Source organism: Puma concolor, chromosome A2 (genome assembly GCF_028749965.1).
Source record: "Puma concolor isolate L17-30 chromosome A2, mPumCon1.1.hap2, whole genome shotgun sequence".
Taxonomy (NCBI): domain Eukaryota; kingdom Metazoa; phylum Chordata; class Mammalia; order Carnivora; family Felidae; genus Puma; species Puma concolor.
The window spans coordinates 55,682,501-55,706,646 of record NC_141668.1 but is presented as its reverse complement, the minus strand read 5'-3'; the positions used below and the strand labels follow the sequence as shown (position 1 = coordinate 55,706,646).

The window sequence follows — 24,146 nt, the reverse complement described above, 5'->3', positions numbered from 1 at the left end:
TGCTGGGCAGTATTGAGAACCAGTTTAGCACTGTGGTCTTGAGTTCACAGCGGAACACTCTATGCGTGAGACCTTCTGCAGCCCTTCTTGGCTGCTTGGGAATCTGACATTCATCTTTTCTTGGTTGAAGCAGGGAATGAAGTTGGTCAAACATTTGCTAAAGCTTGAGGAGAAAACATCTGGGAACTGCCCCCTTTTTCCCACTTTCATTGGTTCAGCAAACATGTCTTATGTGCTCTCCATGTTCCAGACTGTGGGGGAAGAGAGACCAATAAAATCTGGTCTGATTTTTTTAAAAAGTTTTGTTGTCTATTTATTGGATAAGTTATTCATTATAGCCACTTTCATTTTTATTATGCCCTATCTCCTTAAATCTTCTCAATATTCTTCCAAATTCTTGTTATCCACATTTTTAAATAAGGAGACAGAATCTAAGAAGATACATTAGGGGAAAGATCCCTGTCACCCTGCTAGTAAATAACAACTGCAGACTGCCAAACTGAAAACCATTCCTTATGCCTCCAAATTCAGCATTCTCTCCGTTATTCTTTACCTTTTCCCTTTGGTTGCCAGGAAACTCAAGAGTGAAATTTATTCCCTTAGAACTTTTTTTTTTTGTATATTTGCTTTCCATGAAACAGTGATCTTATTTTCATCTGTTTCCTTTCATTGTAGGTTGTATCATATCCCTTTTGCAAAAGGGAATATAAATTTGACATAGGTCAGATTTTGCAAAGCACTTAAAGTAACCTAGTTCTTATTTGGAAAACTATAAACAACTGAGCCTTGCTTTAGAGATTTGCTGTAACTAGTCCTTAAGTCTTCAGTTGTCAACCCATAAACTTTCTTCCTTTGTCTGGAAAAGCCCATGCACTTCAATAGTACTTAGTAACTGATTCTATAGTGGTGTGTTTTGTTGTCTGATTGTGGTTCCATTCTGTTCATAGTTGACCCTTGAACAACCTGGGGGTTAGGGGTGTTAAGCCCCACCACAGTCAAAAATCTATGTGTAACTTTTGACTCCCCCAAAACTTAACTACTAATAGCCTACTGTTAATACATATTTTTTGTATGTTCTGTGTATTATACGCTGTATTCTTACAATAAAGTAAGCTACAGAAAAAGTGTTAAGAAAATTGTAGGAAGAGAAAATACACTCACAGTACTGTACTGTATTTATCTTTAAAAATCCATGTATAAGTAAACTGTACAGTTCAAACCCACGTTTTTCAAGAGTCTACTTACTACTCATTGTTACTGATGGGATTCATAACTTGTGAGCACGGAATTTCAGCTTGGCATTCCAAGAATGAGAGTCCTTTCCCAGAAGCAATAGTATACATATTGCAGCAGAGAAAAAGGAGATGCCATGTTTGTAAATTTCTTTAAGAATCTCTGTCTCCAAGCGCCTGGGTGGCTCAGTCAGTTGAGCGTCCAACTTTGGCTCAGATCATCATCTCCCAATTCGTGGATTTGAGCCCCACGTCAGGCTCTGTGCTGACAACTCAGAGCCTAGAGCCTTCTTCAGATTCTGTCTCTATCTCTTTGTGCCCCTCCCCCATGCTCTCTCTCGCACTCTCTCTCTCTCTCTCTCAAAATTAAGTAAACATTAAATTTAAAAATTAAAAAAAGAATCTGTCTCTCTGTCTAGAAATCTATGCTTGCTTTTTATATGTTTCCATGAGAGGATTAACAACTTAGTCTACGGTACCTTCCACAAGGTAGGAAATCTGTGATTAAATGCCATCACACATACTTCGAATAACATGAAATAGTTGTGATTATTTATCGACCATGACCCCCAATTTTTTCTCTGTAAAAAGAGTTCAAACATTTCTCCTCTGCTCTGAAGTAGTGCCTCTGCCCGCCCCACAGAGCTCAGCTTTGGACAAATCCTCAGTGCACCCTTTATAGCCAAGAAGTGTACCAGTTTGGTATTCTGGAGCGCCCAGCAAAGAATCTACCTTTGGCAGAAAGCTGGAAGCAATGTGGGTAATATCTGAATACCGTTTAGCATTAATTTTGATCATGAATGAATGAAGTGACAGTTAAACAAGATAACGTCTCTACTTGCTCTCTATGTCTTGGGATCTTGAAACTGCCATCTCATTGAGATAAGACCTGACCTAGAAAGGAAGACAAGCCCTAAATTTGAGACCCTCAGAGATCACATTTCCAAGTTGTTACAGAATAAAAGATCTAAAATTGAGTCTCTTACAGGAGAGTCATCATCTAACCGTGACTGGGTGCCGTTCTGGAAGGTTTTCTTTAATTACAAACTGGTATTCTTTCTTCCGGACTTGGCTTGCCAAGATACTGCTGTCACAGCCAGCTTAAATACATTCTGATAAAAACCATTTGAATGGCTATAGAGAAAAAGACACGAATGACCAATAATCGATGCCTTTATACATTGGGTGCAAAAAAGTACACATCAGGTGAAACTGTAATGCCCATGCTTCTACCAAAAAGTCAATGGTAATAGTGGCATCCATCACAGCAGCTAACTAAATGAACACTGACTGGGCACCAATCCCTGTGCTGAGTTCATCTTTGCAAGCATTCTCTCATTTAATCTTTCAGCTGTGACAGTTACCCATCTGTTCCTCAAACACAGTCCCGGGAAAATAAATCAAACAATGTTTTCAAAGCATTTGAGATTTCTTAGAGATGCTATATAAACTCAAAATATGATTAATGCAATCCATATTTCATAGGGTTTTTGCAAAATGTATATTATTAATTTATCCTGTGAACATATAACTATGACTAGGGACTGACAAGAAATGGATGAAAATGAAAACAGATTATCCAATAACTCTTACCTTTCTAAGAACTTATGTGTTATAAAAGGAAATGGTAATGATCCATTTCTAATTAGTGGTACCAACAAAAGTACTGTGGGACGTAGTTTTTAAAGAACTAAGGTTTTTTTCACAATTATATAGACAGCATTTTAAAATATAATTATAGGGGCGCCTGGGTGGCTCAGTTGGTTAAGCGGCCGACTTCGGCTCAGGTCATGATCTCGTGGTCTGTGAGTTCGAGCCCCGCGTCGGGCTCTGTGCTGACCGCTCAGAGCCTGGAGCCTGCCTCAGATTCTGTGTCTCCCTCTCTCTGACCCTCCCCCGTTCATGCTCTGTCTCTCTCTGTGTCAAAAATAAATAAATGTTAAAAAAAAATTAAAAAAAATAAAAAAAATATATAATTATAAATATAATTAATAATATAATTATAAAATATCAACATAAAGAGTTCAGGAAAAATGTATCTGTAAAACATAACTTTTAAATTCATTCCTCAATGACTAAAAGTCTTAAGACATTTCATTAGTTTTGATATTTTGATTTTTTTTATTTAAAAAATTTTTATGATGTTTACGTATTTTTGAGAGAGAGACAGAGTATGAGCATGAGAGAAAGACACAGAATCTGAAGCAGGCTCCAAGCTCTGAGCTGTCAGCACAAAGCTCCATGTGGGGCTTAAAAACTCACAAACTGTGAAATCGTGACCTAAGCGGAAATCACGCACTTAACCAACTGAGCCACCCAGGTGCCCCCAGAATATTTTTTAAAACAGGGTTTTGGGGCGCCTGGGTGGTGCAGTCAGTTAAGCGTCCGACTTCAGCCAGGTCACGATCTCGCGGTCCGTGAGTTCGAGCCCCGCGTCAGGCTCTGGGCTGATGGCTCAGAGCCTGGAGCCTGTTTCCGATTCTGTGTCTCCCTCTCTCTCTGCCCCTCCCCCGTTCATGCTCTGTCTCTCTCTGTCCCAAAAATAAATAAATGTTGAAAAAAAAAATTTAAAAAATTAAAAAATAAAAAAAAATAAAACAGGGTTTTAATTTCTATTTTGTCCAAGCTAAAATACCAACTATCTAGTATTTCAAAAAAGAATTTCAAAGTATCACTATTCATTCCAATATGAAGGAAACTTTATTGCTTCAGCTAAGGCCCATAATCTCATTTATTTGCTAAACCTATTCAGCATTTGGCAAGCAATAATAGAAAATTTTGTAGTATTAAATGGAAAATTTGGGATCAGAAATGTAAAATTTCTCTAAATAGTTGGCCCTACAAATATTCTGTATTAAAACTATATATCGATATTGATATCGTCTCCAGACTTTGGAATTTCCAAAGTTATTACAGATTTATCTTTTTTACTGGCAATAATCAAGTATTCATGCTGGTGGTAAGGGTAGATCACATTTGTGATAGAAAATCCCCAGACTTAGGGCACCCCTGGGTGGCTCAGTTGGTTGAGTGTCCAACTTCGGGTCAGGTCATGATTACACAGTTGGGTTTGTAAATTCGAGCTCAGCATTGGGCTGTCTGCTGTTAGGGCAGAGCCTGCTTCAGATCCTCTGTCCCCTCCCTCTCTGTCCCTACCCCACGCCTGTTCTCTCTCTCTCTCATTCAAAAATAAACAAACAAAAAAAAAAAAAAGAAGAAGAAGAAGGGTGCCTGGGTGGCTCAGTCGGTTAAGCGTCTGACTTCAGCTCAGGTCATGATCTCACGGTCTGTGAGTTGGAGCCCTGCATCAGGCTCTGTGCTGACAGCTCAGAGCCTGGAGCCTGCCTCAGATTCTGTGTCTCCCCCTCTCTCTGCCCCTCCCATGCTCATGCTGTCTCTATTTCTCAATAATAAATAAACATTAAAAAAAAATTGTTTTTTAAAAATAAAAGAAAATCCACAGACTTGGGCAATTATGGGTTCATTTATTGTTCATTTATTCCCTTAAACTCCCAGGTGATTTTATTAGCATGTATGTTTGAGAGCCATCGCTCTTACCTAGCTCAGTGGTTTGCAAAGTGGGATCCTAAAACCAGCAGTATCAGCATCTCCTGGAAAAAACATTCAAATTCTTGAGCAGGTATGTCTTCATTCTTTACAAGAGTCTTCCCCCAGCACACATACCTATCTTTCTTCTTCCAAATCTATACCCGTTCTGGACTTGAATGTGGCTAAACTGTCCCAGATAAGATTACTCTTGGCTGATAATCTGATCACCATGCCTTCCACAGTTTTCAGCTCTGACCTGCTTATCACGTGCAGATTCGTTTATAGCTTTTGAGTCCAAATGAGCTCCTGACCTTGCTAACTGTCGTACCAGCAAATTTCTGACAGCATAAAACTCAAGGTCTAATCTTAAGACTATGTAATGAAACTGATAACCATAAATTCCAAGTTGGACTCAGGAAATGGTGTGCAACAGGACTTGGGCATTTCTGACTTATTTCCAGAGCAAATCATATCTGTATAGGAAATATGGACAGGAAGTCATCCACTCTGAAAGCGTGTTAAATGTGGCGTGTTACAGAGTGTCATTTTGCATGCACAGCCTTATCACACTCCTCTTGTAAACAGGAGGTGGGCTGCTTCAGACACTGACCAAGTAAACAGAAATGTTGTTTTCAGTCTTTTCTTTAAGAAAGGCAACATTCCAGCTCCCCTGCCTCTTTACTAAAATTGCTGCCACTCTATCTTTCCTCACCAATTTCTTTCCAAACACTCTAAAACTGTCCAGCATTTTATATAAGAGTTTGTAGTTCTGTAAGGGCCCAGGAAAGGCTGAGAGGATTTCTTATGTAAGAAGTTTTTGCCATTGGTTAGGAAAGCTGGGGTATGTGATGGCCCAGACAGAATCTCTTATACTTGAAACATACTTCCCAAAACAGGAAGAAAAGCAAAACAGACGGAAACCGAGACAATACTAAACGTAATATACAGAATTATATTTTCAGAAACTGCTCGTGTTCTATTGACTATTAGTGCCTGGGATGATATTCATAGCCTAAAACTCATGTTCTGAGAGAAGGTAAATCAGTGCTTACATTACAGCCAAAAGGGAATTCACCCACACGGTCGAAAGAAAAAGCCAGTGCAAGCAAACCATTTATTTGACATGGTAACTTTAACTTTTGCTTTCTTCTCTTCCTTTAAAAAAAAAAAAAAAAAAAAAAAAAGGCAAACTAAACTATTGGAATAGGCTAGGCAAGAGGCTAGTATCAGCAGTTACTGAAGTTTATTAACTTCTGGTTAAAACTGTAACTGCTTTGGGCGCCTGGGTGGCTCAGTCGGTTAAGCGTCCGACTTCAGCTCAGGTTGCGATCTCGCGGTCCGTGAGTTCGAGCCCTGCGTCGGGCTCTGGGCTGATGGCTCAGAGCCTGGAGCCTGCTTCCGATTCTGTGTCTCCCTCTCTCTCTGCCCCTCCCCCGTTCATGCTCTGTCTCTCTCTGTCTCAAAAATAAATAAACGTTAAAAAAAAATTTTTAAATAAAACTGTAACTGCTTAAAAGTATTTAAGAATCTTCAAAACTCATGAAATCATTTAAAGGAAACCTTGGAGATGAGCAAAAATGGTTGTGCTGACAGCTTCTGCTTCAGCATCTGGATCTCAATTCCCTCCAGCAATACGACTGCTGTGCACCATCACTAATGCACATTTCAGCTGGCATCTGGTAGCCGTTGTAGACCTCTAAGCTTCAGAAGCCCCTCTGCCCCCCTTAGACTGCAAATAAAGACATAGCTGTGGTTTTGTGGCAAACAACCCATCTTGAAGCAGCTTGTTTTTTCATTTTGTAAAAAATAGATTTTCTTTGTCTCCTGGGACCCACATAGAGTTGAAATACACCACCAGAAGTATCATTTTCAGTTGCATGTTTAAATTTTTAAAAATTTTTAAGCTTTATTTATTTTTGAGAGAGACAGAGACAGAGACAGAGCGTGAGTGGGGGAGGAGCAGTGAGACACAGAATCAGAAGCAGGCTCCAGGCTCTGAGCTTCAGCACAGAGCCCTACTACGCGGGGCTTAAACTCATAAACCATGAGATCATAACCTGAGCCTAACTCAGACACCCAACGGACTGAGCCACCCAGGTGCCCCTGATTGCATATTTTAAATTGAGATCATTGTAGATTCACATGCAGTTATAAGAAATAATGCAGAGAAATTCTGTGTGCATTTTGCCCAGGTTCCCCCAATAGCAACATTTTTGGAAATTACAATAAGGTGTCATGCAGGATATTGATACAATTTACCAATCCAATTTAGATTCCTCCCATGTGACTTGCAAGTGTGTGTGCATGTGTGTCCAGCATTTAGTCCCATACAATGTTATCACACACATAGCTTTGTGCCTGCAACTCAGTAGTCAAGATACTGGACATTCCAACCTCACAAGACCCCTCCTGTTTCCCTTTTATAACCACACCCACCACTCTGCTATTTACTCCTTCCTTTCCTGAACCCCTGGTAACCATTGATCTGCTCTCTGTTTATAACATTTTATAATTTCAAAACTGGTAGGGGCACCTGGCTGGCTGAGTTGGTAGAGCATGTGATTCTTCATCTCAGGATCATGAGTTTGAGCCCCATTGGACAAGGAGCCTACTTTTTAAAAACCACTATATATACCCAACGGATAGAGGAGTACTGATGCATAGGGGCACTTGTACCCCAATGTTTATAGCAGCACTCTCAACAATAGCCAAATTATGGAAAGAGCCTAAATGTCCATCAACTGATGAATGGATAAAGAAATTGTGGTTTATATACACAGTGGAGTACTATGTGGCAATGAGAAAGAATGAAATATGGCCCTTTGTAGCAACGTGGATGGAACTGGAGAGTGTGATGCTAAGTGAAATAAGCCATACAGAGAAAGACAGATACCATATGGTTTCACTCTTATGTGGATCCTGAGAGACTTAACAGGAACCCATGGGGGAGGGGAAGAAAAAAAAAAAAAAAGAGGTTAGAGTGGGAGAGAGCCAAAGCATAAGAGACTGTTGAGAACTGAGAACAAACTAAGGGTTGATGGGGGGTGGGAGGGAGGGGAGGATGGTTGATGGGTATTGAGGAGGGCACCTTTTGGGATGAGCACTGGGTGTTGTATGGAAACCAATTTGACAATAAACTTCATATATTGAAAAAAAATAAAACACACAATACTAGATATAAAAATAAAAAATAAAATAAATAAATAAAAAATGCTATATAACCTTTTAGAGAATACTATGTGACCCTTTGGAATTGGCTTTGTATTTTCATTTTTTTATTTTTTAAAGTTTATTTATTTATTTTGAGAGAGAGAAAGCACGAGTGCACCAGCAAGAGACGGTCAGAGGGAGAGAGGGAGAAAGTGAGAGAGAGAGAGAATCTCAAGCAGGCTCCGTGATCAGCTCAGAACCCAATGCGGCGCTCATTCCCCCGACCCTGGGCTCATAACCTGAGCCTAAACAAGAGTCAGATGTTCAACCGACTGAGCCACCCAGGTGTCCCTTGGAATTGGCTTTTTTTTTTTTTTTAATTTTTTTTTTTTCAACGCTTATTTATTTTTGGGACAGAGAGAGACAGAGCATGAACGGGGGAGGGGCAGAGAGAGAGGGAGACACAGAATCGGAAACAGGCTCCAGGCTCTGAGCCATCAGCCCAGAGCCCGACGCGGGGCTCAAACTCACGGACCGCAAGATCGTGACCTGGCTGAAGTCAGACGCTTAACCGACTGCGCCACCCAGGCGCCCCTTTTATTTATTTATTTTTTTAATTTTTTTTTTCAACGTTTATTTATTTTTGGGACAGAGAGAGAGCATGAATGGGGGAGGGGCAGAGAGACAGGGAGACACAGAATCGGAAACAGGCTCCAGGCTCTGAGCCATCAGCCCAGAGCCGACGCGGGGCTCGAACTCACGGACCGCAATATCGTGACCTGGCTGAAGTCAGACGCTTAACCGACTGTGCCACCCAGGCGCCCCTTTTTTATTTATTTATTTTTTTTAATTTTTTTTTTTCAACGTTTATTTATTTTTGGGACAGAGAGGGAATTGGCTTTTTAAAGTCAGCATAATTCTCTGGAGATTCATCCAAGTAGTTGTATTTATCAGGTCAACTGTTCCTGTTTATTGCTGAGTAGTCACGATGTGTCCGTACCACAGGTCTTAACTATCACCTGTGGAAGGACACTTGGGTTGATTCTAGTTTTGGGGGTATTACAGATAAGGCTGCTATGAACATTTATGTGAAGGTAGTCTTCATTTCTTTGGAGTAAAGAGTGCACTTACTGAGTCATCTGGTAGTTGCAAGTTAGTTCCAGATGAAATTGCCAAATTTTCCCAGACTGGCTCTACCATTTCACATTCCCAACAGCAACATGGTGAGCGATCCAATCTCGCCTCCTGGATTGGGTTCGACTCCAGACGCGTCTTCTCCTGTATTTGTTGTTGTTACTATTTCTTATTTTAACCATTCTGAGAGATGTGTAGTGATAACTCAGTGTGGTTTTCATTTGCATTTCCCTGATGGCTAATAACATAGAACATCTTTTCATGTGCTTATTTACCATCTTGATTTCCTCTTTGATAAAATGTCTTTTTTCTTTTCGCCCTTTTTATAATTGGACTGTTTCTTCACTGTTGAATTTTGAAAATTCTTTTTACGTTCTCAATATTAGCCCTTTGTCAGATATGTGTCTACAAATATTTTCTACCAGTCTTTAGTGGGTCTTTTCATCTTCTTCACAGATGATTTCACCAAGCAAAAGTTTTTAGTTTTGATGAGATTCAATTTACCACTTTTTCCCCCCGAAACAGTTATAATTTTACATTTTATATTTCAGTCTATGATCCATTTTGTGTTCCTTTTTTTTAAGATGTGAGATTTAGGTCAAGTTTTATATTTTCCCCCTATGTTCAGTTGCTTTAAGCAGCGTTTGATGAAAAGGCTATCCCTCCCGCATTGAATAACTTTTGCACCTTAGTTGAAAGTCAGGTGAGCATGTCTGTGTGGGGCCACTATTTGGTTCTCTGTTCTGTTCCCTTAATACCCCTGAATCAGTATCACACCATCTTCATTACCGTAGCTGTATAGTTAAGACCGCAGGATCAGATGGAGTAATTCTTCCTACTTTATCTCTCTTTGTAAAGATTATTTTAACTACTCTGGGTCAATGCTTTTCCCTATAAATTTAAGAATAAGCTTGCCTATATCTACATAAAGACTTGCTAGAATTTTGATAGGAAATGTATTAAGCCTATAGATTAACTGGAGGAGAATTAACATCATTACAATATTGATTCTTCCAATCCATGATCAAGTTATGTCTCTCCATTTATTTATGTCTTTTTTGATTTCTTCTATCAGAATTTGTTATTTTCAGCATATAGATGCTATACATGTTTTTTTTTTTTTTTTTAATTTTTTTAATGTTTTAAAGCTGTCAGCACAGAACCCGACGCGGGGCTCGGGCCCACAGACCGTGAGATCATGACCTGAGCCAAAGTTGGATGCCTAACCAACTGAGCCACCCAGGTGCCCCAATGCTATACATGTTTTAAGTGCATACATAAGTATTCATTTTCTTTGGAGCAATTATAAATAGTATTTTTACAACGATGTTGCAAATTATTTTTAATTTCAGCTTCTGTATATTAACTGTTCCTATATAGAAATGCAATCAATTTTTGTACGTTGTTCTTTTATCCTGTGACCTATCTGAACTTACTTATTACTCCTAGGAGGTTTTGGGAAATTCTTAGAGATTTTCTACATAGACAATCGTGTCACCTGCAAATAGAGACCATTTTATTGCCTCCTTTCTAAATAATATGCCTTTTATTTCTTTTTATTTTTTAATGTTTATTTATTTATTTTTGAGAGAGAGAACAAGTATGGGAGGGGCAGAGAGAGGGAGACACAGAATCTGAAGCAGGCTCCAGGCTCTGACCTGTCAGCACAGTGCCTGATGCAGGACTTGAATTCATGAACCATGAGATCATGACCTAAGCCAAAGTCAGATGCTTAACCGACTGAGCCACCCAGGTGCTCCTATGCCTTTTTTTTTTTCTTGCCTTACTGCAATGGCTAGATCCCCCAGTACAATATTGAATAAAAGTAAAAGAATTGTTTAAAATGTTTAAATTTTCTAATTTTTTAAATCAGTTTTTTAAATATTTTTTTAATGTTTATTTATTTTTGAGGGAGAGAGCAAACAAGCATGAGCAGGGGAGGGGCAGAGAGAGGGGGGCATACAGAGGATCTGAAACAGGCTCTGTGCTGACAGCTGTGAGCCTGATGTGGCCGCTTGAACTCACAAACTGTGAGATCACGACCTGAGCCGAAGTCAGAAGCTCAACTGACTGAGGCACCCAGGCGCCCCATAACTTTTTTATTGTTTTAGCTGCAGGTTCTGGCAAATAGCAAAATGCGTCTGCAGCTTTCTCTCTTTCTACCCTCTCCCTCCTCCTGATGACTAGAACATCTGGCCCATGCATATTATTCAAAATGTCTGATTGTAGTCAACAGATGTGTCTTTTTTTTTTTATTTTATTTATTTATTTTTTTTTTTTTTAATTTTTTTTCAACGTTTATTTATTTTTGGGACAGAGAGAGACAGAGCATGAACAGGGTAGGGGCAGAGAGAGAGGGAGACACAGAATCAGAAACAGGCTCCAGGCTCCGAGCCATCAGCCCAGAGCCTGACGCGGGGCTCGAACTCACGGACCGCGAGATCGTGACCTGGCTGAAGTCGGGCGCTTAACGACTGCGCCACCCAGGCGCCCCAGTGATTTTCAAAAACAAAAAGAATAGTAAAAGTTTAGCATTTTTCTTGGGGATTAGTGAGCAACGTTTTATATTTTTTCATCATGGCAGCATCGTGTGAGGCAGCTAAAAAATGGCACATTTTTTTGTTGGATGCTATGGACTTAATTGCCCCCCCCCATATTTATATGTTGAAGCCTTACCTCCAATGTGACTGTATCTGAAGATAAGGTCTTTAGGGGGTAAAGTTGAGTGAAGTCAGAAGAGTGGGGCCCTCTTCCCAGATAACGATCGGCTTTATAAAAAGAGGAAGACATCTCTCCCTCTCCCTGCCATGTGGGCACATGGGGAAAAAGGCAACTGTCTCCAAGCCAGAGGAGAGCTCTCACCAGACACTGAATCAGCTGGCACCTTGATCTCGTACTTCCCAAACTCTACAATTCTGAGACAATAAATACCTATCGCTTAAGCCACCCAGTCTGTGCTATTTTGTTATGGCAACCTGAGCTGACTGATACATGGGATGTGTGCCAGTGATACCCTAGGGGAAAAGCCCTCGCTATGCTTGGCCAGCCCACGCTACATAAGAAAGCAATGGTGGTACGTCTTGTCCTAAGGTCCTAGGGAAGAAAGCAAAGGAAGTGTGATTCAGTTTTTATGCTCGAGATCTCATTATCAGCAGCAGGAGAGATTGCTAGGGTTCCCACAATGTTTCATGACAACTAAGTGGAACACTCTACCTTGATCGGGGAATGCTTCCCAATATGGAGGTAGCATGAACCCTGTAAAAACAGAGGTCCACACAGACCAGCAAGCCCAGGGATACCTAGAAGGGTGGTTCTCGGGTTAGCATGCCTCGGAACCACCTGAGGTGCTTGTTCGAATTGCAGATACCTGCCCTACCCTTCCAGATGTGGATTCAATAGGTCCAGCATTGGGACGAACAACTATGCCAGTTTGCACAGTACTGTCCTGGTTTCACTAAAACCACGCTGCTCGGGAAACCCCTTAGTTCTGGGTTTAGGTGCTGGAATCTGCCCATTTAACAAGCATTATAGTAAATTTGGATGTGAATAATCTTCAGACTATCCTTTGAGAAACGCTGACCTGGAGAGTTGATGTTAACTTACAATTTTTATCAGGTGGAAGGAGAAGATGTTATAAAGAGCGCCTGTGAAAAGAACTTGCTGGATTTTAAGCATATTCACTTTTAAGCCCAGATTGTGGATGGGAAGATGACAACTTACATATTTCAGTAAACAACACCCACCAGACTTGAGCACCTAATGTCCTCCTTTTGCCAGTGCCCAATTTGTGACATTCATGGTAACTTTTGCTTCTGAAACACTGCTTTGCTTTTCAGACATCATTCTTTTTTTTTTTTTTTTTAATTTTTTTTTCAACGTTTTTTATTTATTTTTGGGACAGAGAGAGACAGAGCATGAACGGGGGAGGGGCAGAAAGAGAGGGAGACACAGAATCGGAAACAGGCTCCAGGCTCCGAGCCATCAGCCCAGAGCCTGACGCGGGGCTCGAACTCACGGACCGCGAGATCGTGACCTGGCTGAAGTCAGACGCTTAACCGACTGCGCCACCCAGGCGCCCCTTCAGACATCATTCTTGTTGACTTCGACATCTAGGTGTCCTGCTTCTTGACTTCCCCACATTCTGCATCAATCAATGTTCAGTCAAGAAACAGGAATGATGGCAGTAATTTGCACAGAGAGAATTTAATGTGAAGAATTGTTAGCTAGGTATAAAATTCTTAGCAAGGTAACTGAAAGGGTAAATTGAGAATACTAAGTTATTACTGCCATAGGCAGCGACCATCCCTAGGGCTGGGTGGAGGAAAGGGAGGAGGCCAGGATTATCAAGTAGACAGTGAGAAGAGGGCCTGGAGAGCGGAAACCCACGCCTCTGAGGAGCAGTCTGCTCCGTGGTGCTGGTGTCTCTGAGATGGGCTCCAGAAAGCCGGTGCTACAAGGGTTGGGAAAACACAAACTGGACCCCTTGGTTGCTGTGGGAAGGAACCGCTGCCTGGGTGAAGAAGCATGGCTGGGGTAAAACGGACAGAATAGGGAAACAGGAAGGAGTAGGCCCCTTCTTCCTCCTCCAGCCCTACAGTCTCACTCTGGACTCCCCCACGGGCACAGCGTAACAGGGAGCCATGGTGGAAAAGCACAAGTGAGTTGCAAAGTTCCAGCCCTACTATCACAAGGGAAAGTACAGAAAACGAGCTTGGAGGTAAGAGACAAGGGTGTAACAATGGGTGCATCTCCTCTGACATTTTCTTCCACCTCACCTTCATTGGTCTCTCCCATGATCATATGCTAGAGACTGTCACCACTGATATCTGCATTACCTCTGGAATAATAATCCCAAGCATCTCACTCTCTGACAATTTACTGCCATACCTAAGGCTCACTGGCTGTAATATTGTTGTTCCAACATCACTTTGACCTCATTAAGACCTCTGATCCATTGACACTTGATAGACACTCACCATTGAGCTTTTTCCAGCTGCACTTTCCTCCTTCAACAGCTTGGATTCCATGTTATGATCATCACTTCCTTACCCTTAAATCCCTGGATTTTCTCTCCTTGTGTACTACTTGCCCATCAGAATGCCATATCTAGTTAAGTCCAAACAATCTGACCAGTTCATGCCTGCACCAAAGCAGCTGACCATAGACTATTTTCACTTTAATTGACCATAAGTTTTGAACAGATTCTCAATATTCCTCAACAATTTGACTGTATCTTCTTTGTGGGTTTACTTCTCTCCCTTCCCAAGTAAAATGTCACATTTTACAATTTCTCTTTTTCCCCCAGTCTCATTCACTCTACCTCTCTCCCCATCACTGCCAGCACTGACCTGCTCTCTCATTTAATGGCAAAACCAGAAACAATCATTGGGTAGGGCTCCCTCAACTTTCTGTCACTGGATAGACCAACCTGACTGTATCTGAGCCTATACTATTTGCTTTTCTTCTTGCAAAATGGGTGATGTGACTGTTTCTAACAAGAATCACCCCCTCTGTTTGGGCTCTGGCTTTCATCTCCTCTTCTTCCCAAGGACTTCACTCCTGCAGCTATCATCTCCTAATTTCCTGTAATCAGTTTTTCCCTCTCTATTGGATTCTTCTCTATGGCTTATGAAAAGCCTCACAACTTGAAAGAAAGAAGGAAAGAAAGAAAAAGAGGGGAGGAGAGAGAGAGAAGAGAAGATGAAAGAAAGAAAGAAAGAAAGAAAGAAAGAAAGAAAGAAAGAGAAAGGAAGGAAGAAAGAGAAAGAAAGAAAGAAAGAAAGAAAGAAAGAAAGAAAGAAAGAAAGAGAAAGAAAGAAAGAAAGAAAAGAAAGAAAAAGAATCTTCGAATTCACAAAGCCCTTTCAGCTACTAATCCATGTCCTCCACTTGACAACAAAATGTTCTGGAAGAGTTGCCTGTGGTACCTATCTTTATTCCCATATGTCCTACTCTCTCCAGAACCCAAATTATTTGGGTTTCTATCAGCATTAACAAAGACATGTGTTGCCAATAATGATGGTCATTTCTCTCTCTTTTTTTAATACTCAAAACAATTTTTTTAATGTTTATTGATTTTTGAGAGAGATGGAGCATGAGCAGGGGAGAGGCAGAGAGAGAGGGAGACATAGAATCTGAAGCAGGCTCCAGGCTCTGAGCTGTCAGTACACAGCCCAATGTGGGGCTTGAACCCACAAACTGTGAGATTGTGACCTGAACCAAAGTTGGACGCTTAACCAACTAAGCAACCCAGGTGTCTCTCTCTCTCTTTTTTAATGTTTATTTATTTATTGTTGAGAGAGAGAGAGAGAGAGCAAGCACACACGCACACTGTCAGCGCGGAGCCCAACGCAGGGTTTGAACTCACAAACCGTGGGATCATGACCTGAACCTCAATCAGGAGCCGGAAGCTTAACCAACTGAGCCACCCATGGGCCCCTCTGTCTTATCATTCATGACCTCTCAGTGGCAACAGATTCAGGTGGCCACATGACTTCTCTCAGTTTCTGAGACAGTGGGTCCTCTGGTTCTTCTATCCAACTGGCGACTCTGGCTGAGTCTCCTTTGCTGACCCCCTCTCTTTCAGTTCCACCTCTAAATGTTGGAATGCCCAGAGCGTGATCCTGGGACCACTTCCCTCATCTATTTCCAGCTCGTTCTCTCTAATCAGCCTCGTCCAGTGACTCCTGATTTAAATATTCAGTTGTCTGTTTTTCCATCCCCACCTGGATTGTTTTCTTCAAGTTTCATTTTCCAATTGTTTGTTGCTAGTATATACAAGTACAAATGATTTTTGTATATTGACTATTTCCTGAGATCTTACTAAGTTCACTTATTCTAGGAGTTTTTTGTAAGATTCCATTGGACTTTCTATCAGGACAATCATGGCATCTGTAAATAACCACACATCTGTTCTTTCTTACCAATCTTTATGATGTACCTGACAAGTAATGACAAAAAGGAAACTGGATGAGCTCCTTCACCCTGGAGACCTTGTAGGAATATGGTCCTTAGATGTCGGCTGACAGGCCACTTCCTTGGAGAACTTTCCTGACCCCAACACCAGTGTCCATCTGTAAAATGGAGCAGCAGTAGTACTAACCTCTATGAGTCAGGTAGGGCTTCTGTAACAAAATACCACCGACTGGCTGACTCAACAGACATTTATTTTCTCATAGTTCTAGAGACTACAAGTCCCAAATCAATTTCTTTTGTCAGGTGTGCCTTTTTTCTGAGTCCCCCTCCCTGATTTGCAGATGGCTTTTTCCTCTCTGTGCCTTCACATGGTGTTTCCTTTGAGTATGTACATGTCTTGCCCTAATCTCTTCTTTTTATAAGGACACCTGGCATGTTGGATGAGGGCCCACCATATGACCGCATTTTGCTCTAATTACCTCCAATTATAGTTACACTTTGAGGTACTAAGAGAGGGTTAGGATTTCAACATATGAATCTTGGGGTAGGAGGACACAGTTCAGTCCATAACAAGCACCATAGGGATTGAGAGAGATTATGTAATAATAAATGGGAAAATCCCTTAAGCATGTAAAATAATTATGTTTTTGCATACCTGCCAAAATAATCTCAAATAAAAAAAAAAAACTATGGGAATTCAAGCTGGTGCAGCCACTCTGGAAAACAGTATGGAGGTTCCTCAAAAAACGAAAAATACAACTACCCTACAACCCAGCAATTGCACTACTAGGCATGTATCCACGGGATACAGGTGTGCTGTTTTGAAGGGACACATGCACCCCCATGTTTATAGCAGCAGTATCAACAATGGCCAAAGTATGGAAAGAGCCCAAATGTCCATCGATGGATGAATGGATAAAGAAGATGTGGTATATATATACAATGGAGTATTACTCGGCAATCAAAAAGAATGAAATCTTGCCGTTTGCAACTACATGGATGAAACTGGAGGGTATTATGCTAAGCGAAATTAGTCAGAGAAAGACAAGTATCATATGACTTCACTCATATGATGACTTTAAGAGACAAAACAGATGAACATAAGGGAAGGGAAGCAAAAATAATATAAAAACAGGGAGGGGGACAAAACAGAAGAGACTCATAAATATGGAGAACAAACTGAGGGTTACTGGAAGGAGTGTGGGAGGGGGGATGGGCTAAGTGGGTAAGGGGCACTGAAATTATTGTTGCACTATATGCTAACTAATCTGGATGTAAATTTTAAAAAATTAAACATAAAATTAAAAAAACAAAAAACAAAAAAACTATGGGTTATGGGTGCTTGAGTGGCTCAGTCGGTTAAGCATCTGACTTAGGCTCAGGTCACAATCTCGTGGTTCGTGACTTCGAGCCCCGCATTGGGCTCTGTGCTGACAGCTCAGAGCCTGGAGCCTGCTTCAGATTCTGTGTCTTCCTCTCTCTGCCCCTTCCCCGATAATGCTCTGTCTCTCTCTCTCTCTCTCTCTCTCTCTCAAAAATAAACAAACATTAAAAAAAATTTTTAATCTAAGAATTATAAAGAGAAATTAACAAATCCATAATGCTGATGTGAGAGACTTTAAATATATCTATCTTCTGGCAAATTTTTTATCCAGCTTACCAATATTTTAGGAAGGATATAGAACACCCATACATACAACTGATAGGATTCATAAATCCTCAAACACATTCAAAAATGGACTATGAGGAGGCAATAAGCAATATCAGATATTTGCAGCGTCAAAATCACACCTGTCATGTTCTCTAATCTCAACACAAAATAAATTATAAATCAAAAATAGAAAGGTAAAGAAACTCAAATCAAACAGAAATAAAATTTGCTTCTGAGTAACGTGCAGGTTGAAAGGAAATAAAATACAAAATATGAAATAGTGCCAAGAAATATTCAAAGTGCTTCCAATCACGACTTGAGAATACAGATAAAGACAAATTGGGGGCAAAGGTATAACCTTAAATTAAAAAGCATTAGAATATAAGACTTATTGAACATAAATGAGCTAAGCATTCAGCTGAGACTTCAAAAAAGAAAGAGTACCATCAACTCAAAGAAAATAGAAGAAAATAATAATGATAAAAATGACAACGAATACAATGAACGGTGACGCAACACAGAAAAACCAAGCTGATTCTTAGAAGAGACAGATACCTTACATAGCTGTCTGGCAAGACTGAAGATGGCAAAAAGAGAGAAACGGCGCTTGTACACAATGGACAGTAATGAGCAAATGCAAGGAAATGGCTATTCCTGAGCCTGGGGAAGCTGGAGGGAGATTCTGGTTAAGAATAGCCCAGGCACTGACTGTTTTTTCCCCAGGTGAAATGAGGTCTTCCAGATGCCCGGCTTGGTTTAGGATAGAAGAAAACCCAATGTTTTCAAGCATTTCCTTAAATAGAAGCAGTAAACAGTAAATTTGGGCAAATTCTTCCTAAAGAATAATGTGAAAAGGTAAGGAGCGAGCATGAAATTAGCCTTCTAAGTTCATCCAGACCACTCATGGGTCTCTGGTGGGTTCACATCCCCTTTACAGGATTTCCAGGATTAGGGGAAGCTGCAGCAACATTGCATTGGCTCCTGTCCTGTCTGGCCACTTCCTTTCTGCTAATATATATTGTATATAATATATATGTAATATATATTATATATAATATACTAAATATGTATTTAAGAAAAATATAAATATATACTATATATAATAAATTATATATAAAAATATATATTATAGTAAACATATATATGTTATATATATATTTAAGAAAAAGAGACAGCACGAGTGGGGGAGGGCAGAGAGAGGGAAAGAGAGAGAATCCCAAGCAGGCTCAGCCAGATGCGGGCTCGAACTCACGAAACCCTGAGATCGTGACCTGAGCCGAAACCAAGAGTCAGAAGCTTAACTGACTAAGCCACCCAGGTGCCCCTCTGCCAGGGTTTTGGAATGTAAATTGGTCATTTCCTGTGTGTGTGTGTATCTATGTGTGTTGTGTATGTGTGTGTATGTGTATATCTGTATGTGTATTTGGGTGTGTTGTGTATTACTCCTGGGGAGAGACGCCTGAAGGAGTGTGTTAATGGAATTTACCCAGTTTGCCCCTGACTGCCAATTGGCTCTGCCCTGTGGTTACTTAAACCTGAGCTGATGGCAGAGTGCCCTCAGACATGGCTCCCTGGTTTCTCAGAACCACACAGCCAAGGTGGTCTGGCTAAACGAGAATCCCTGAAGTGGGGGGATGCCTAAAGTTTGGGTCATGGACCAGTATCTGATGCCTAGAGCCCCAATAGTAGTAAAGTAGGAAAAGGCTGAGGGACTGAGAGTGCTTCACACCCCCATCGGACTTGGGATTGAAGTCCCACAGGCAGAAATAGGATCATAGCTGACTTTTGCATGTGGGAGGTAGTGAAAATGAACCTTAGAAATGTTTACTGGACATGACTCTACCTGCGTGATTGATTAAAAAAAGGCGGAGTAGATTATAAGGAAAAAATAAAAGTCTTCCTATTATAATTATATATACATGAATACATTCTCACAAAATGAACTATGTATACATATAGAAAGTAAAATCTTCAAGTTCCTCTTTATTCCTTTCACCTTGCCCCTCACCCATGCACATCAACTCCCAGAGGGGATCTTGAGTCAATGGTGACTGCCCCATCCTCTTTAGTGCATTTATATATGTGTTACATGATTACTTTTAAGTAGATTTTCCTTTTTAATGTCTGTGGGTCAATCTTCCTGTTCTTTTCAGATTAGAACCTTTAGCTCAGAAAGAAGAGTCCAGTCCCTGGAACTATATGGCTTGGTGAAGCTGGGGTTTGTTTTTGTTTTTGTTTCAATGTTTATTTTTGAGAGAGAGAGAGAGAGCACAAGCACGTGCATGCGATCAGGGGAGGGCCCGCACGAGAGAGGGACAGAGGATCTGAAGCAGACTCTGTACTGACAGCAGAGATCCCAGTGCGGGACTCGAACTCATGAACCATGAAATCATGACCTGAGCCAAGGTGGGACGCTTAACCTGCTGAGCCAGCCAGGTGCCCCTAACTGAGGTTTTAAAAACAGAGTTCAGAGTCCAAGGGTCTCAGAAACACTTCTTTTTTAGAGGAGAGGCTTGTTTTCTAAGTGGAAAATTAAAAATGCAGTGCTGTTTTTGCAACTTTCTGGGAGTCTATAATTATTTCAAATCGTAAAATATAATAATTTTTTTTTAAAGGCAGCATGCGGTTCAACATGTTTTCTTTTCCTTGGCTGTGCCAATCTGGAAGTGTGTGTCCAGATGGAACTTTCGTCGGCCTGGGTCTCTGGGTAACTGTGATGAGCAGACCTCCTTGCCCACCCACAGTATATGGGTAGCATATGTGCGAAATATGTTTTGCAACAACAACAACGAAAATGACAAACAAACGAAAATACAAACAGACTGACAGACTGTGGCTTTTGTCAAGGTGCCTCTCTCTCTGATCACTCGCTCTGGGGGAAACCGCCTGCTGCTTTGTGAAGACACTCTGGAAGCTTATGAAGAGGCACAGCGGTGAGGAACTGGAGTATTTGGCCGACAGCCAGTGTGGAACAGAGACTTGTCAACAAACACAGGAGTGAGCCAACAGGTAGATCTTCCCTCAGTGAAGCCTTCAGATGATGGCAACCTTAAAGAGGAACCTGCAGCCAGAACAACCCAGCTAAACCACTCCTAATTCCTGATGCTTAGATAGTAATAATGAGATCATAACGGTTCGCAATTTGAAGCTGCTAGATTTGAAGGTAACATGTTATGCAGCAAAAATAACTAATACATACTGGCAGGGATGCATTACGGCTTTTGGGGCGCTTAGGAACTTTTACTTTTGTAGATGCCTTCCTACAATAGCTAAATTCTATTTTGTGATCATGTTGGTATAAAGAAAAATATAATCCAGGCTGGATTCATGATTATATATTCACCATTATTATGTTCATTTTTTTCTTCTGATTTTATTTTATTTTTTTTAACATTTGTTTATTTTTGAGAGAGAAAGACACAGCGTGTGAACAGGGCAGGAGCAGAAAAACAGGGAGACACAGAATCTGAAGCAGGCTCCAGGCCCTGAGCTGTGAGCACAGAGCCCAATGCGGGGCTCAAACCCACGAATGGTGAGATCATGACCTGAGCCAAAGTCAGACGCTCAACCACCTGAGTGACACAGATACCCCTTTCTTCTGATTTTAAAAGAAAATATTTTTCTGGGCACTACAGTATCATGTGCCCTAGGCACTTGCCCTCTAAGTCCAACGGTTGTCAGTCTCGCACATGGGAATGGTATGGGAGGGACATGCAGTCACTGAGGAATACTGAATACTGAAGAATAAGTTACTAGCCCAGAGAGTCCTCAAATCCAAGAAAGAAGTCTAATACCTGGTAGAACTATTAGGATTTGGGCAAAATTCTAAACTTGTGGATCCTACTGGGTCCTGTATCTCAGGTAACCCAGAAGAATACAGACTGCGTGGGGGAACTGAGTACACGCTACTCTAAGTTATTACTAAAAAGCAATGACATGGGGTGCCTGGGTGGCTTAGTTGGTTAAGCATCTGACTCTTGATTTCAGCTCAGGTCATGATCTCATGGTTCATGAGTTCGAGCCCCTCATCAGGCTCTGCGCTGACAGTATGGAGCCTGCTTGGGATTCTGTCTTCTCTCTCAACCCCTCCCCTGCTTGCTCTCTGTATCTTTCTCAAAAGTAAATAAAAATTAAAAATAAAAGGCAATGACATGCGCTGCACGTGTGAGGTCCACTGAAATTTGGTGTGTTGGGTATGACTACTCGGGCTGATGGTAGGCTGTGCAACACTGTGTTTTGGATTCAGTGTCCTCCTGAAACGGATATCTGATATTCAAAATTTGAATTAAGTCTGGAGGCAGTAAAATATCTGGACTCACAGACACAGGAGTAGCTGGCTTGAGTTTAAATCTTACCTCTGGTACTTCTTTGCTGGGTTACCTTTGGCAAATTTCTTAACCTCCCTGTGCCTCAGTTTTATGATCTGTAAAGTGGGAATAATGACAGAACCTACCTCATGGAGTAGTTCCAAGGATTACATGAGTTAACACATATAAAACACTTGGAATAGTACCCGGCATAGACTAAACCCTCACATTATTATTATCGTCATCAACATTTATTGCTATTACTGAGCTTTGTTGGAGCTCGCTCTAACTACCGATGGGCATTTCTATTACTCTCCTGACGGACTACGCAATTCTGTCTCAGGTGTGTCAGCGCAGCCTTCTTAAAAAAACGGAGCCACCGAGTGCCCTTTGTTGAATGGAAGGCAGTAGTCAGGAATACACCAACCGGGAAGACTCAGGTGGAGAGCCAGGTTCTTGGACAAGGGCAGCAGAGCACAAAGACTGATGATGCCTTAGTTCCCTCAAATGAACACTCTCCATCTGTGGCTCAATAGGCTCTACTTTTAAGATCTTTCCCAAATAGTTACACACCATGATTCGGTATTACGTGACGGCTATTGGTGGTAAACTGCCATTCTGGGGCCAAAGTTTGGAGTGTGTCCGTGGAAAGAACAGGGAATAATCAGTCTGTTAAGTCAAAGTTGGGCCAGCCATGCTGGCCACCTGGTACCTATTCACACCAGTTCCAGGATAACTGCCAAAAGTCAAATAAAGCCAAGTGGACAGTGGACATGTGGGTGTTGTAAGACAGCCCATGTTTGAGCTCAACAGTTGCTGAAAAAAGTGGGCCCATCAAGGTCAAATGTGAATGGTACATATCGGTGAGAGTTTTATTAATCAACCTATAGAATACTGAGTGGGTTCACAGAGTATCAGGACGTGGTAGGCTGCACATCTTGCTCAGGTAGGTCTCTTTGTACCTCTGAAAGCCAAAATATTGCTGCAGAATGGGGACAAAGTGAATGTAACCAGGCACAATCTCAAGTGCGTACAAAGCATATACTACTGGCAGATGGATGATATCAGAGCCCTGTCCAGAGGGCAAGAGGGATCTGCTGCATACCAAAAGAAGCTGATATCTCTTCGGATTTGGAATTTGTGTTCTTTACCCCCGAGGCTTTGGTAGCTAGCACTCTACAAGGGCAAAGCTTCCTCAGTGAGGACCTCAAGCCTAAAGCTTCTCCACCTAGGGTACATGTTCTGCTAGTAAACAATATAAGACATTGTCTAAAATAATGGTAAGCAGTGATATCACACAGATTATCTTCAAAGTCAAAATAGCTGTTAGAAAAGTAGAATGGTTGGCTAGATGGCTCCACTTGATGAAACCATTATAAATACATGAAGCTTATAAAGAAAATTATAACATATTATTGAAAGACATAAAAGAAAATCTGAATAAAATTTTCTGTTTGATGAATGAAAGCACTCATTGTCCATAATGTAGTATACAAATTAATCACAGTCAAAAGGCCAATAAAATCTGTGTGCAATTTAGCAAAGTTTAAATTCTGAAATTTGTACGTAAGAAGAGGCTTTAAGAATAGTGAAGATAATTCTGTACAAGAAGAACAAAGAAGAGACATGCCTTACCAAATATCAAAACATATTAGGAAGACAGAATAATTACTGTGGTTTTAAAACAGAAAAATAATAGAATAGAAAGTTGAAGAGAAAATCCATGTAGATACGGGACTCTAGGACAGAACACAATCAATACTTAAAATTAACAGGGAAACAAAAGACTATCAGTAAATATTGTTGGGATAATTGATGAGCCTTTTGGGGGGAAATGTTTTACATTAAATTGACAAATTTAACTACATCAAAAAAGTTCTGACAAAGCTAAAAGATAAGCAACGTTTCGGTAAAAGATGCCGGGCCGACCATTTGTATCTTTCCTCCTTCTCAAGGCTCCACTATAACAATGGTGAAATCATAATCAAATGTATAAACCCACAAGGGCAATGAGAAGGGAAAAGGAGATACCACTGGGAGAGACTGCTCTATCTATTTTCAGACAAGCACGGTGAATGGATGCTAAGTGATTTAGTGAAGTGGAAGAATTTCAAGCTAAAATCCATAGGGGGATAGGGAGACAGGACCCAACCTGCTTCATGAGCCTGGAGAGGCTTGGGACATGGAGGTATTAAGTATGGCTGAGGG

General features: G+C 40.9%; 1 protein-coding gene across 3 annotated transcripts in view; it reads right to left on the bottom strand.

Annotated features, from left to right (window-relative positions):
- The window catches only part of CDCA7L (cell division cycle associated 7 like), a 185,011-nt gene that overhangs the window by 40,527 nt on the left and 120,338 nt on the right, over nucleotides 1-24,146 (bottom strand). The gene's annotated exons all lie outside the window — the stretch shown is intronic.